Source organism: Macaca mulatta, chromosome 18, assembly GCF_049350105.2.
Source record: "Macaca mulatta isolate MMU2019108-1 chromosome 18, T2T-MMU8v2.0, whole genome shotgun sequence".
Classification (NCBI taxonomy): domain Eukaryota; kingdom Metazoa; phylum Chordata; class Mammalia; order Primates; family Cercopithecidae; genus Macaca; species Macaca mulatta.
The window spans coordinates 45,418,596-45,432,741 of record NC_133423.1 but is presented as its reverse complement, the minus strand read 5'-3'; the positions used below and the strand labels follow the sequence as shown (position 1 = coordinate 45,432,741).

The window sequence follows — 14,146 nt, the reverse complement described above, 5'->3', positions numbered from 1 at the left end:
AGTCAACTAGTGTTTATCCATTTGCTTCCCATGTGTCCATTTCCTTCCTTCCTTCCTTCCTTCCTTCCTTCCTTCCTTCCTTCCTTCCTTCCTTCCTTCCCTCCTCCTTCCTGATCCTTCCTTTCTTTCTTTTGTTCTTTTTCTTTCTTTCCCTTCCTCCCTTCCTTCCTTCCTTCCTTCCTCCCTCCTTCTTCTCTTTCTTTCTTTCGTTCGTTCTTTTTCTTTCCTTCCCTCCCTCCCTTCCTTCCTTCCTCCTTCCCTCCCTCCTTCCCTCCTTTCTTTCCTTCCTTCCTTCCTTCCTTCCTTCCTTCCTTCCTTCCTTCCTTCCTCTTTCTTTCTCTCTCTCTCTCTTTCTCTCTCTCTTTCTTTTTTTGAGACAGAGCTTCACTCTTGTTACCCAGGCTAGGGTGCAATGGCACAATCTCAGTTCACCACAACCTCCGCCTCCCAAGTTCAAGTGATTCTCCTGCCTCAGCCTCCCGAGTAGCTGGAATTACAGGCATGCGCCTCCATGCCTGGCTAATTTTGTATCTTTTTTTTTTTTAAGTAGAAACGGGGTTTCTCCATGTTGGTCGGGCTGGTCTTGAGCTCCTGACCTCAAGTGATCCGCCTGCCTTGGCCTCCCAAAGTGCTGGGATTACAGGCGTGAGCTACCGCGCCTGGCTCACTCGGTCTTTTCTTTTCTTTTCTTTTGTTTTCTTTTCTTTTCTTTTCTTTCTATGTTTGTTTGGAAACAGGGTCTCACCCTTTTGCCCAGGCTGGAATGCGTTGGTGCCATCAAAGCTCACTGCAGCCCTGACCTCTTGGGCTCAATCGATCCTCCTGCTTCAGCCTCTGGAGTAGCTGGGACCACAGGCATGCACCACCATTCCCGGCTAATTTTAAAATTTTTTTGTAGAGATGGGGGTCTCCTTACGTTGCTCAGGCCAGTCTCGAACTCCTGTCCTCACACAAGCCTCCCACTTCAGCCTTCCACAGTGCTGGGATTACAGGTGTGAGCCATCTTGCCTGGTTTGGGTCATAGATTTTTATTCCCTTACCATCATTTTAATAAGGCTTTGGGAGGGAGCAGAGATAAGTGGTCTCAAGAAGACTTTTTATTTAGATATTTATTGAGTGCCTACTGGGTATAAAGAATCCTACTAGTTGCTATTGCAGAGGGTAGTTTCAGAGAAGTGAATATTTAAAAAATTTGCTAACATATGATTCATGCCTAAAATACTTTTTAAATTGATTTCAAGCTAGGCATTTGTCACATGTTTATATATTCAAATTTAGTTTTCAATATGGTTATTTCTTTCAATATTGTAGGGTATGGTGGCTGAGCATGAGAATGGGTATTAGATGCTTTTGAATTTATATCTTGGTTTTCACCTGATTAACAGTAAGGCAAATGTGCATTTATTCATTAACTCATACCATAAACGCAATTTAGTGCCTGCTTTCTGTAAAACATGGTACAGGTGTTTTGAGATATGCCTAAATGGGTTTAGTGACACTAACACTACTGATTATTTTTAGAAAGGCCATCTTCTCTTGGTTTTCATGATACTACCATCTCTTTGTTTCCTACATTTCTTTCTGGTCTCCTTGATGAGCTGCTCTTTCTCTGCCCCTTAAATTCTTTTTCTTTAGGATCTAAATTTGTCTTTTCTGATCAGCCCCTTTACCAATTTAATAAAGTGTCCCTTCTTGATTCAGGGAGTAGATATCACCATACCATTCTTATCCCAGGAAATGATATTTGAATGTTTACTGGTTGCTTTCTTCCCCCTATCCCAGTAGACGGTAGGCTCCTTAAGAGCAAGAACTCTGGCAAGTTTCTTTTCTGACTAGCAAATAGATCATGCTTTTGCAGAGCTTCTCAGTTTTCAGTGTGCACATTAAACACCTGGGAGGTTTTGAAAATTCATATGCTGAGGCCAGGCATGGCGGCTTATGCCTGTAATCCCAGCACTTTGGGAGGCCGAGGTGGGCAGATCACCTGAGGTCAGGAGTTCCAGACCAGCCTGACCAATATGATGAAACCCCATCTCTACTAAAAATACAAAAATTAGCTGGGTGTGGTGGCATGCACCTGTAATCCTAGCTACTTGGGAGGCTGAGACAAGAGAATTGCTTGAACCTGGGAGGTGGAGGTTGCGGTGAACTGAGATTGTGCCATTCAGTCTGGGAAAAAAGAGTGAAACTCAGTCTCAAAAAAAAAAAAAAAAAAAAATTCATATCCTGATCCAGAAGTTTTGGAGTGGGAATGCTGTGCCAGTTAATTTTATGTGTGAACCTGACTGCATGACGGGGTGCCCAGGCATTTGGTCAACATTATCCTTGACTGTCTGTGAAGGTGTTTCTGCAGGAGACTAACTTTTGAATCAGTAGATTGAGAAAAGCAGATTGCCCTCTTCTTTTTTTTTGGGGGGGGGGGACGGATTTTAGCTTTTTTTTTTTTTTTTTTTTTTTGAGACGGAGTCTCGCTCTGTCACCCGGGCTGGAGTGCAGTGGCCGGATCTCAGCTCACTGCAAGCTCCGCCTCCCGGGTTTACGCCATTCTCCTGCCTCAGCCTCCCGAGTAGCTGGGACTACAGGCGCCGGCCACCTCGCCCGGCTAGTTTTTTGTATTTTTTAGTAGAGACGGGGTTTCACCGTGTTAGCCAGATGGTCTCGATCTCCTGACCTCGTGATCCGCCCGCCTCGGCCTCCCAAAGTGCTGGGATTACAGGCTTGAGCCACCGCGCCCGGCCAAGTTGTTGCCCGGGCTGGAGTGCAATGGCATGATCTCGGCTCACTGAAACCTCTGCCTCCCAGGTTCAAGCGATTCTCTTGCCTCAGCCTCCCAAGTATCTGGGATTACAGGCATGCGTCATCACGCCTGGCTAATTTTGTCTTTTTAGTAGAGACGGGGTTTCTCCATATTGGTCAGGCTGGTCTCAAACTCCCGACTTCAGGTGATCCGCCCACCTCGGCCTCCCAATATGCTGAGAATACAGGCATGAGCCACCACGCCCGACCTAATTATTGTATTTTTAGTAGAGACGGGGTTTCACCATGTTGACCAGGATGGTCTCCATCTCCTGACCTCGTGATCCACCTGCTTCAGCCTCCCAAAGTACTGGGATTACAGGCGTGAGCCACCACACCCGGCCAGATTGCCCTCTTTAATGTGGATTGGCCTCATCCAATCAGTCAAAGGTCTGAGTAGAATAAAAGGCTGATCCTCCCACATGTAAGAGGGAGTTCCTTCCTCCTGACTGTCTTTAAACTGGGACAGTGTTTTTTGTTTCTGTTTTTGTTTTTGTTTTTGTTTTTGTTTTTCTGCATTTGAACTCAAACTGAAATATTGGCTTTTCCTGAGTCTTGAGTCTGGCTGCTTTTAGATTAGAACCACACCACCTACTCTCCTGGTTCAGGGGCCTTCAGACTTGGACTGAAACTATATCATTGGCTTTTCGGGGTGTCCAGCTTGTTGACTGCAGATCCTGGGACTTGTTAGCTTCTATAATCACATGAGCATTATAATAATAAATCCTTATAATAATCAATTCCCTATATTAAATCTAGTAAATAATAATCTAGTAAAAGTAATAATCTAGTAAACAATAAATCTAGTAAAAATATATATACACACGTATATTTATACACACATGTGCATGCATGTGTGTGTGTGTGTGTGTGTGCATGTTTGTATAATTGGTTCTGCCTCTTTGGAAAGCTGTGACTAATACAGATTTATATCACAAGCTTCTGTTTTACTTCTGATGCTGCTGGTGATCTTTGGGTAGCAAAGGTATGAAACAGAGAATTTTCTCCTACTCCATTTTAAATTTAGTGTTTAATGCAAATAAGACTATACGTAATCTGTATACCTCTGCCACTTTCTTTTTCTTAACCTGAATGTAAGAATCCTCTATAATGCTCTAAGGCCAAAGAATTATGTCATTGTTTTTAATCTGACCACACAATTTAAAACAAACAAATAATGATTGGAGTCAATGCGTGATAATGGTTTTTGGAAAACTGGAATTGATCCACACATTCATGTGAATGCACAAAATAATCCTGAAACAAAGTCATGTTTGTTTATTCTCATGTATCATTATATATACTTTTCAAAAGTTGCTACTCTGCATAGGTGAACCTTTTATATTACAAAATATCTGCTGCATTAGCTAATTAATGAGGTCATTGACTAATTTTCAAAATGAGTCTTATTAAAATGCCTTAGTTTTTATTAATTGCCTGGACTCCTAAAAAAAGAGTAATTGAAAATTTAAGGCCGGGCGTGGTGGCTCAAGCCTGTAATCCCAGCACTTTGGGAGGCCGAGACGGGCGGATCACGAGGTCAGGATATCGAGACCCATCCTGGCTAACACGGTGAAACCCCGTCTCTACTAAAAAATACAAAAAACTAGCCGGGCGCGGTGGCGGGCGCCTGTAGTCCCAACTACTCGGGAGGCTGAGGCAGGAGAATGGCGTGAACCCGGGAGGCGGAGCTTGCAGTGAGCTGAGATCCGGCCACTGCACTCCAGCCTGGGCGGCAGAGCCAGACTCTGTCTCAAAAAAAAAAAAAAAAAAAAAAAAAAAAGAAAATTTAATTACGTCAGTGCTTTTCTTCAAATAACTGAAGCTTATTGAACTTTAAATGTTCAAACATTTAAGCATCCATTGAAATAGCAATAGCTATAAACAATGTGCAGTTCTAAATACTAATTAAACAAACTCTAAATCACCATAAAACTAAGCTGAATTTTAAGTAACTCTTATGTTGTAAGTGCTCTGTTCCGCTCATATACAAGGAAGATTAACCCCTTCAATTCTGACCACTTCTGCAGCCTTGTGGGCATCTCTCAAAATGCTGTGGCTGCTGTTGAACCACTTTCTTCTTATACTTGGACCAAAAAAGAGAGACTAATTAGACAACCTGGAACACGTTGCTAATGCCACATTAGTACTCTTGGAACCTTTTTTTAAAAAGAAACTGAGAATATACAGACATAAATTTGTAGATTTTATGTTTTGTGTCAAAACATACTTGCTTTCTTTTGTAAAAATAATGTTTGTTAGGTTTTACTTTTAATTTAATATTTTTGGAGATAGAGTCTCTCTTTGTTGCCCAGGCAGGAGTGCAGTGGCACAACCTTGGCTCACTGCAACCTCCGCCTCCCAGGTTCAAGCTTTTCTCCTGTCTCAGCTTCCTGAGTAGCTGGCATAACAGGTATCCACCACCATGCCTGGCTAATATTTGTATTTTTTGGTAGAGATGGGGTTTCACCATGTTGACCAGGCTGGTCTCAAACTCCTGACCTCAAGTGATCTGCCCGCCTCAGCCTCCCAAAGTGCTGAGATTACAGGTGTAAGCCACCACACCTGGCTAGGTTTTAATTTTAAATACTCAAAGTATAAATTTCACCAACCAAATACATCCTATAAACATTTTAAAAAATTGATATGGTTCAATACTAGCCTGACCAACATGGAGAAACCCTGTCTCTACTAAAAATACAAAATTAGCTGGGCGTGGTGGCACATGCCTGCCATCCCAGCTACTCGGGAGGCTGAGCCAGGAGAATCACTTGAACCCAGGAGGCAGAGGTTGCTGTGAGCAGAGATTGCACCATTGCACTGAAGCCTGGACAACAAGAGCGAAACTCTGTGTCAAAAAAAAAAAAAAAAAAAAATTGATATAACCTTCTACTTTCAACTGAGATAGCATAATTGACACCAGACCGGGTCTCCTGTAAGAAACCAGAAAACAGGACTAAATATATGAGTAAACTGTTTTCAAGCATTGGATTATGGGATTTTAGACAGTGTAATTATGAGAGAAGTCTTTCTATTTTGAAGCAGTAACTAGATTCTGGTTCTGGAAGGAGAACCTAAAAAAAGTAGCTGGGCACTGCAGCTTCCACCTGTAATCCCAGCACTTTGGGAGGCCCAGGCAGGTGGATCACCTGAAGGTCAGGCGTTCGAGACTAATCTGGCCAACATGGTGAAACCCTGTCTCTACTAAAAATATTAAAAAATTAGCTGGGCGTGGTGGTGGGCACCTGTAATGGCAGCTACTTGGGAGGCAATTGCTTGAACTGGGGAGGCAGAGGTTGTGATGAACCGAGATTGCTCCATTGTACTCCAGCCTGGGCAAAACAAGAGTGAAACTTCAAAAAAAAAAAAAAATGCACAGCAGTTTTGCTGAGATGAAGCAATAGAGATTGGAGTTTGGAGGTGGTTAGAACTGGGAGGGAAGAGTTTCAGAGAGGAGGAGCTATGCAAAGAAAGAGCTCCATAATTCTTGATTTTTGACTGAATACTGGGCTGCACATACATAAAGGATAAACATATGAAGCTGCTCTCATAACATTTAGAGACATTTGCATTCTGACCAACTCAAGTGGAGAAATCTTGTGGGACAATAGAGCATTTAGTAGAGCTCCAAGAAAGGCTATGCATAAGAATAAGCAAAGCCAGGCACAGCCTAGAATAAAGGCTACTTTAGATATCACTTACCTGACGAAGCTTAACAACAAGCTCTGATATGATGAAACTGATCTGCAAGTAACTAAATTGTAGAAGGACGATATGCAGACAAAATCACGCAGACACTGGGTTAAAGAAGGAAGTGGCTTTATTTGGCTGGGAGCGTAGGCAGACTTGCATCTTAAGAACCGAGCTCCCTAAAAAAGAAGTTCTTGGCTCTTTTAAGGGCTTACAACACTAAGGGGTCCATGTGAAAGGGTCATGATAGATCAAGCAAATGTGGGAGACGTAACTAGGAGCTACATGTGTTAGATAACAGAACAGAAAGTTTTGCGATGCTTCCTCATACAATGTCTGGAATTTACAGATAACACAAGTAGTTTAGGTCAGGGTTTGATTTTGTAAATATATTCTTTAACTACTAGGCCCAGGTGGTGGCTTCAGGCCATCTGGCTGTTTATCTGATTTTTGTTTCTTTTTAACTTTTTGCTTTCTTCCTTTCTTCACCTCTTATAAACTAGGCAAGGCTGGGGGGTGGGGGAAGCGGGAGAAGTGGTGGTCTCCTACCTCATTTCCCCCCTTTGAGACTCTCACTTATTAGGGGGAGTTCTCACTTTCATCTTCACTTTTTCAGTGTCTCTGCAAGACACAGTGATAGTGATTCATGTAATACACTAGTGTTGAAGTTTTCTGAGGAACCAAAGTAGCAACAAAAGCTTTTATCATTTGTAGGAGCAAGGGTAAAACACAAGGGAGCAGCAAGCAAGTTCTTATTACTAGCAATAAACTTACAGTGAGGGTTTTCAATTCTCCCATAGCTGGAAACCATTTTTCAAATAAAGACTTATGATTAAACCTGTGCCAAACCTGAACAGACACGTGTGCCAACTTTAGCATGTCCCTGATTATATTATGACCACCTGTCCTTGTCCTTGATCATCTATTTTCAGACAGCAATTGGTTAAGTTGAATTTTCCACAGACCCCTTATTCAGCTGAGAGCAAATAGTCCAATGCAAGTCTATTTTGATACATGGCATTTTTTTACTTGGGCTTTCTGCTAGGCAAAAACAGTCGAACCTGGGCCAGGTTTATTAGTGATTATTTTTAAGACAGCCTGAAACCACATGATCTGATTGAGCACGTATATGAGGGTTTGGTTCCCAAAACTAGAAGTTTTTAAGAGCTAGACAATTGAAATTGTGGGAGACTGTTGGGGAAAAGAGATAAAGTTATCTTGAGGCGTGAAAATTTTGCTTCCTAACTCTACTAGCCTCTTATGTTAGTCCTTCCAAAAACATAACATGAGGAAATGCATAGGCTGCTGACAAAGTTTTCAGCAAGCTGAGTAAATAGGTTTTTGGCTCAGCCCATTAAGAAGCTGGGACCACAAGGACTGTGCCACCACGCCAGGCTAATTTTGGTATCATTTGTGGAGACGGGGTTTCTCCATTTAGCCCAGGCTCGTCTCCACCTCCTGGATTTGAGCGATCTGCTCTCCTCGGCCTCCCAAAGGAGGATGGCTCACGATCACAGGATCATGCCCAGCCCTTTCTTTAAAACAAAACAACAGCAAACACAACCACAAACATTTTAAGGAGTTGCAGTTATCAGTGTCAGCTAACAGATTGACAGTTTGTGTCTAAGAAGTCCTTATGTACTCGATGATTTCAAAAGAAAGAAAAAAAGGGAATCTCACATCCTATACCTTATTTATGATTGCAACTAGGGCGTTATTTAAAAAACCATCAGTGAACAACCAAACAAGAGTTGATCCAAATGTTTTCCCATCTTCTGAATTCTGAGGTGGCCTCCAAGCAGGGAGGCAGTGGCTGGGTGTGGGAAGCAAAATCACAGGGCCAGCACTTGACACCTGCAGAATGCAGAGGCTCAACTTTGCACCAAGCCAAAGGTTCTGCTGTCCATTGCAAGTTTCGTTCCCCAACGTACATTGACTATGCACTGGTCCTCCTCCCCACAGATTTTATCCCTAAGGCAAGTCCTGAGTTGATCGTTGGGACAATCTCCTCTTGTAGTCTGGAATTGCCTTGGCCATCAGTGGGGCCACTTTCTTGGCAGCCCGTTTCTGGGTTTTAGCAGGCGCCTGAGCTCATAGCTGCTGCTCAGGCAGGGGTTGGTCCTCTTCTCATGGACCCGGTGAAGGACTCTGCTGCTCCTGCTGCTCGTGCTGCTACTGCCACTACCACTGAGGGCCGACCCCTCAGGCTGCCACCGCCCCTATCACCACGGCCCACACAACCCCGGCTAGAGGGAACGTGGCTGCTTCCTGCGAGCTTGGGGGCTGGCTCGATGTCTCCCTCTTCGGGGTCAGCGGCTCCTGCAGACTTCTCTTGCCTCCTTGAAGCATCATAAGGCGTCTTGGCCCCAGAGTTGAAACAGATCATCTTTGTCTGTTGGCGGATGGGTTTGTTTTCACGTGCAGATCGGATTTTCGTGGTGACTGCTCCCAGCCGCTGCTCTCGGGAGTCCCGAAGCCGCAGATACAGCTCCCGCCAAGACTCGTGCTCCTGTGGCTTTTCTTCCTTGAAGTCCTGGAGACAATGAATCCTCCATAATTCATCTGTGTCCCCAGCGACTGCGTGATTGTATTTCTCTCTGCGATACAGCTGATCAGGCGTCCACCCTTCCGGAAGGGGTTCGAGAACCGAGTAGGGGACCCCTCCCACGTCGCCGACGGCCTCCGGATTGTGTGTAAGCCCCCGGATGCACTGCTGGCGCAGCGTCAGCACCTGGGGCTGGCAGGCAGGCCTGGAGCCCGAGTACACCTGCATCTTAGCATTCACTCTGTGTCCAGTGAAGGCGGCTTCCTCCTGGAACGTTGGTGCGGAGAGTGCTTCTGGCTTTTCCTGGGAGGTCATGGCCTCAAAAGCGGAAAGTAGATCGTAGTTGGCCTGCATCCAGGCCTCTGAGGGGTCCCAGAGCTCTGAGAAGGCATGGCTGGGCACCGTTTTCGGCCCCGCGGAATCAGCGCCGGCCACCTGCAGCCTCTCTGACTGGCTTTCCTGGACAGGAGGCAATTTCTGCGCGGAAGCCCAGGGGGACGATTTGTGCCCCTTGCTGTGGCTCACAAGCGCTTCCCCCTGGGGTTGGCCCTGGCAGCCCTGACCCAGCGGAGGCCCGCCCTGAGCGGCGTGAGCGTGGCCTCTTCCGGGTTGCTTCCCGGGCACAGCCGGCTCAGGGCCCTCGGGCGTCGGGAGGGGAGCGGTGTGCAATGGAGGGGCCCGATGGGGGCCTGAATCAGCTGGGGCCCTTCTGGGGCGCTTTCTCTGGGCTCTGTGCTCGCGACTGGGAGACCTTCGGTGAGGTCTCTGGAGCCCCGGAGGTGTTCTGTGTGCTGTCCGTCTGTGCTCAGGACTGTCAGGTGGGCTCCTGGGGACCGTCCCGTTCTCTGGGAAGCCCCAGGCCTTTTCCTGGTCCTGAAGAGCCTCCCCATGGCGCTTTCGGGAAGCGCTCTCCTCGGGGTCCTGTGCATCAGGCCCGGTGTTTGGGTCCACAAGCACCAGCTTCTTCCACCGGGCCGCTAAGTCTCTGGCAAAGTCGCCCACGTGCTGGTGCTTCCGCAGGCGCTTCACCGTCTTTCTGATTCCAGTCTCCGCCAGGATGTCTGCCGTCATGGGCAAGGCGGAGAGTTTCTGCAAATATTTCTCTAGCTTTTTCGGGTCCGTCTTAGTGGCCAGACGCACCTGCAGCTTCTCCACTGCGTGCAGCGTAGTGGACCCTGCCGCCATCTCAGCAGAGCTGTGCAGGCCTGGCTGTCCCCGCGGTCGCGGCTCTGTCCTGGGGGCGGCAGGACACGAAGTCTGGGGTCGCGGGTCCTCGCTGCCCGGTTCGGGATGTGGAGTCGCAGCCTGGAGGGGGCTCGGTCCTCGGAGCAGCCGGGCGCTGGTCCTCGCAGACCGCAGGCCTCGGGCGTGGAGTCACGGCAACCTGGAGCAAGCTCAATCCTTGGTGCAGCCGGCCACTTGGTCTGGAGCGCCGGTCCTTGCAGACAGCTGAGCAGGCCCGCTTCTGGTCCTCGGGATGTGGAGCCACAGCCTGGAGTGACCTCTGCGGTGTGCCGTCCAAGGCCGAGTGGAGCTCCCGTGCCAGAGCCCGGCCTTATATAGCCAGCCCCAGGCCCACCCAGGGCTGAAGCCCTGACCGCCCTTGGCCCCTGGGCTACCCCGCCCCGATACGTAATCATTGCGTCAGCAAAATGCGGCCAATCAGGACGGTCCACGTCAGGTGGCCTGCTGTGCCCCATAATTTGTTTAGGTTAATTTCAGCCTGGACACACCCCACTGAGTTCTACCGTTGGCCCTCCGTGTTCGCAGGTTCCACGTCTGTGGATTCCAAAAGACACATGACTGAATCTTCTTGGGAGTAAAACGGAAAATAACAACGCCGCAAGACAAAATGGTAGAAAGAAGAACCCACAGAGGATAACAACCCTTTACCTAGGATTGACGTGGCGTGAGGGGACTTGCCAACATTCGTAGAAAAGTGGGATTAAGAGAGAAAAATGAAAAAGGTGTATTTTACTTCTCAACATCGGCTCCATCAAGTTCAATGCGCTTTTGGAAGCAGTGTCTTTTCCCCGCCCTCTAGCCCATCCCTCTAAAACCCCCAGGGTCCTGGGAATGTGACGATTTCCATGAAATCTTTTTTCCATCGTTAACTGAAGAAAACTGGGCGCTTTTTACAGATTTTCTAAGTCTAGGAAACAAAAAGAAGTCAGCAGGCGCCAAATCAGGACTGTAAGGTGGACGCCTCATGATTTCCCGCGGCAAGTCTTGCCCAGCTGCCCTTGTTGGGTGAAAGGCATGAGCAGGAACATTGTCGTGGTGGAGAAGAACTCTCTGGTGAGGACTGTTCTCGCTCCAGCTTTGGCGGCTGACTTTCTGAAAGCGCTCTCCTAGTGAGCAGATGTGATCACGGTTTGGCCCTCCAGAAAGTCAACCAGCCGAATCCCTCTGGCATCCCCCCCAAACGGTGGCCATGACCTCTGCTCTTGACTGCTCCTCTGTGGCTTTGAATGGAGCGCTGCCACCTCTTGGTAGCCACGGCCTCGTGCTTGATCTTCAGGATCCTGCCGGCAGAGCCACGTTTCCTCTCCTGTTAGCAGTCTTGGAGGAAACGCTTCAGGATCTTGCTCCCACCGGCTGTTTAAAATCTCCTCAGAAAGGCTTGCTCTGGCCTGCAGGTGATGTTGGTGCCACGGTTTGGGCAGCCGAATTCCACTCTAATCTTTCAGTCAGAATGAGGCAAACAGGACCATTTGAAATGTCTATGATGTCAGCTATTGTTTCTGCTGTCCATGGCGGTTTGGCTTACTTTTTAAATTCTCACATGACTTTTCTCTCTCTCTCTCTCTCTCTCTCTCTCTCTGTGTGTGTGAGAGAGAGAGAGAGAGTGTGTGTGTGTGTGTGTGTGTGTGTGTGTGTGTGTGTCTTCTAAAGTAGGAAAATGATTATAGCTTGAGAATCGGGGGATGAGGATTCAGGTGTTAAGGCTTTTTTGAGAATTACCCCTCCGTGGTATGTAGAGAAAGAGGGAAATGTGCTTGCCGTGTTTCCAGTCTTCCAGCTCCCTCACGAAGAGGACCCCAGCGCAATACTGGCAATGCTTCCAGAGCTCCCAGAATGAGGATTAGTTTGTAAATAGGTCGGAAGGGAATTGAACTTCCCTGGGTCAGTGTAGTAGTATACCAGCAGGATCCTTCGGTGGATTCTGAATTCTGTTTGGGGTAGGTTTATAGTTTGTGTGGGGTTTGTTTCCTTTGTGTCTTTTTGAGAGCGAGTGTCGCGGTGGGAGCAGTGATCTGCTACGGTTTGTCACGGTCTCCAGTCATGAATGAGTTTAGTGGGTGCGGCCGCTGTTTTCAGCAGTAGCGTGATTGTGGGGGCATCGAGGAGCTACGAGGGGCTAGAACTTGCTCCAATTGTTTCCTTGTGTTTTGAGTTGTATTTGCTTGTATCATGTTTGTTTTCCATCTTGGCAGGGGAAACGTTTTCCAGGAAGAAAGGTTGTTGCCAGTGGATTTGATTCCGAGGGACTGGGGTTTCTCGGTGGGAGTGGGGAGGGGCTGCAGGGTGATCGGTGGCTACTCCACCTCCAGAAAGAGCATGTGGCTTCTCCGCCTTGGGGAGGATGTTCTGCTGTCTTGTGAGGTTTGCAGGCCGCCTGAGATTCTCTCTTGAATTGCTGTCGAGAAATAGAGACTGGCATTGTCTCCGGCCCTTGCTGGGGGAGCTTTTCCGAGTTTTTGTTTTTAATTTTGAGACGGAGTTTTGCTTTTGTTGTCCAGGCTGGAGTGCAATGGTGGGCTCTGGGCTCACTGCAGACTCCGCCTCCCGGGTTCAAGTGATTCTCCTGTCTCAGCCTCCTGAGTAGCTGGGATTACAGGCGCTCGCCGGCAAGCCTGAGCGTGTTTGGTATTTTTAGTAGAGACGGGATTTCCTCATATTGGTCAGGCTGGTCTCCAACTCCTGACCTCAGGTGACCCGCTGGCCCCGACCTCCCAAAGCGATGGGATTACAGGCGTGGGTCACCGTGCCCGGACTTGTCTGAGTTTTACACCGTCGCTGATTGGATCATGTCCCCTTCCCCGGAACGAATGCTTTTCTGTCTTCCTTAAGGGCAGTGTCTCTGTGGCTCCCTGTCCTGTCTCCATACGTGTCCTTCAGGCTTGAAGGCCTCTTCTCACTTGCACCTGCATCCACTCAGGTGCCTGCTTCCAGAAGCTAGCTTCCCAGCACCCATTCTGCTGACAGCCCAGGGCACAGGACTTTGATCTCTTGGACTGCCCTTGCTCGGTTTTGCCTTGTGGCTTAGGTCTTTGTGTCTTTCTCTCTGCCCCTCACTATTGGTACACCCATAAGAATGAGATATACGCAAGGGGGTCTGTGTGTGTGTGGGGGGGGGGGCGTGTGTGCGTGTGTGCGTGTGTGCGTGTGTGTGCGCTCGCGTGTGTCATATCTGGCACGCGGACCTGTGATTACCAGCCCGCGTGAGGCCAAGAAATGCCCTGAGTTGGAATGCAAACCTTCCCCGAAGCTTGCAGAAGCTCCTATGAGGTGAACTCGAGGTTGTTAACCTGGTCATCTCATGGTAATTAGAAAGTCTGATTGGCAGCTTTAGACTTCTTGATTCAGAACCTCAATAAGCTGATTAAGGTGTCGCCAACCTTTCATAGGGGTTCTGGGTGAAAAGATTGGGAATGATTGTATGCGGTGCTTAGTGAGACTATTTTGACTTCGCCATCGTACCAGTTATTAGCATTTATTCACGAAATCCGATAGTTCCTTTCTTCAAAGAAATAGCGGTTTTCTTTGAGACGTGCTCTGGTTCTGTCACCCAGGCTGGAGTGCAGTGGAATGAGGAAAGGTCACGGCAACCTCCGCTCGCCCAGCTCAGTCAATCCTGCCACCTCAGTCCTTTAAGAAGCTGGGACCAGAGGACCACAGGGGCCGTGCCACCACGCCAGGCTAATTGTGGTATCATTTGTGGAGACGGGGTTTCTCCATTTGGCCCAGGCTGGTCTCCACCCTGTGGGCTCAAGCCATCTGCCCTCCTCGGCCTCCCAAAGGAGGATGGCTCACGATTACAGGATCATGCCCGGCCGTTTCTTTAAAACAAAACAACAGCAACGAGAACCACAAAACATTTTGTGGAGTGGC

The 14,146-nt window shown here is 47.9% G+C and overlaps 1 pseudogene across 1 annotated transcript; it reads right to left on the bottom strand.

The window, feature by feature from the left end:
- Positions 1–8,457: 8,457 nt before the first annotated feature.
- On the bottom strand, positions 8,458–13,259 carry LOC144336459 (elongin-A3 pseudogene; annotated as a pseudogene). The gene is made up of 2 exons (XR_013408282.1): positions 8,675–13,259; positions 8,458–8,571 (listed from the first exon to the last, which is right to left on the bottom strand). The product of XR_013408282.1 is annotated as an elongin-A3 pseudogene (transcript).
- Between the last annotated feature and the right edge of the window lie 887 nt (positions 13,260–14,146).